Below are 2,026 nucleotides of genomic sequence, written 5' to 3' on the forward strand. Positions count from 1 at the left end.
TAGCGTGACATGACATATTTTTATGTAAATATTGCATCACTGTACAGACAGTAGCTTAAAAAAGATACTGCCAACCGCCAGTGCTACCACTTTTGAAATCCTACGATGCTTACTTTTTGTGTTATTACATTTACAGGATTTTCCCAAAAAATGGACTTCTGAACTTTAGGACACTGAGATTCAAACTTGTCTGAGATTTTAGTAGATACGCCTATGGTATCAATTTGAAAATCTTACACCGCCACGTTCTCCAGTTATTGCATTCACAAGATTTTCTGAAAACCTGCCCTTTAACCTTAAGGCCAAGGTGTGCAAGGTGTCCAAAACTTGTCCAAGATTTTTGGTAAGAGAATTTTGAAAAATGTGAAAATCCTAGGTAACTTTCTTTTTAAATTATTGCATTCAGACGATTTTCAGAAAAGAGATTTGAAGATTTTTAGTCGATCCAGTCGATCCACCCATCGTATAAATACCGCAAAAAATTTCCAGGCCTATCTACATTAAAATGTTATTGGCCTTACTTTTTTGTTTTTCTTTCTCAAACTCGATTCAAACATAATCTTCAGAAAGTCATGTCTCCTTTCCTATAACATACCTGCAGCTTAGGCAAAGTTAAGGAAAATCCATAATATGATCCAAAAAGGCCCAAAAAGCACAGTGTACTATATGTAACATGAAGAAATACTGTTTGATTTTCCACAAAATTACACAGTGCTCAAAATGACTATATTACTTTGTATAATTAGTGTCTCCTTTCCTGTAAAATACCCAGTTTAGATACAACTTAAAATTAGTTATGCACAACTTAAATTTACTTACTGCATAATTATTTCCTTGTTTCTTGTAAAAATCTGACTTGTTCCAGTGTACCCACCTTTTAAATATAAGGCACATATAATTACCAGGGAGTTATACCAGGTAGTTAAATGGAAGACATGATTATAAAGTGTTACCAAATCATTTGGTCTTGAAGTAATGAAAAAGTAGAATTGCTGATGCTTGCTAACTTTTCCTTAAGAGTCTAAAAGAAAAAGCTCAACACTTTAATTAGTAATTTACAGCACAGGACTGTGGGTGATTTATGAATGTTGTTGCTGAAGGTGATTTAAAGACTGCAAAAGCTGAAGCTAGCGCCTTTTTCCTGATGTACATGATTCATTTGCTGTGTGTTTAATTTATATCGTTGTGTTTAGTTCATTAGTTACTGCACACTGTTCTTCCAATGGCACAGTTGATTTCACTGCACATTATCTAATAGGATGACAAATAATTTTTTGATAAAAGTCATTTTATACAGTTGTAAATAAAGTCCCTTTCTACCACCGTAACAGGTGACATTACACGTCTCCATTAATTTTCTTAATAGCATATCCAAGTTAGGGTGCAGGGGGTCCTGGGGCCAGAGGCAGACATATTGTATTTAAGTTGAATTTTCTTGAAATTAGCATTTATTTGAGTTTTATTTTATAATAAATTTGTACTTTCAATGGCGTGTCCAGTGGGGTGGCCTGGGGGGGCACAGGCCACCCCCCCAACCAGACTGGCCACCCCAGGTGCCACCCCGAAGATAAAACAATAAAATTTAATGAAATATCAAATGTACGATTATGGTTTCACAGTGAAGCTCAGATATCCGAGTGTAAGTGAATGTAGCATCGGCTTCTGCACTATGCGCATCATGTTAGCAAAGGTAGGAGAGCCAAGCACGAAAGACGGCACCGCAGAAAACATTTTTTCGGCGAAAGATTAACTAGTTAACATAGCTGGACTGGCCATCGGACGTTTGCATGGTGGGCTGATGACTTATTTTTTTTTTTTTGTAACGGCATGAACAATGAGAGGTGGTGGATTGGCCAGATGCTGGCCGATGTGTAAAAATAACTCAGTTGTTTGGTGGTGGCTATGGCGGAGCTTCCACAGAGGCAACAGGTGGATGAGGGAAGGTGAGGCAGGAGGAGAGACCCGAGGCAGCCACCAGTCCGAGTGTCAGGTGAACTGAACTTCAGGTAAGAAGTTATGACCTGCA

The sequence above is a fragment of the Aulonocara stuartgranti genome (genome assembly GCF_965226115.1).
Source record: "Aulonocara stuartgranti genome assembly, chromosome: 18".
Classification (NCBI taxonomy): Eukaryota; Metazoa; Chordata; class Actinopteri; order Cichliformes; family Cichlidae; genus Aulonocara; species Aulonocara stuartgranti.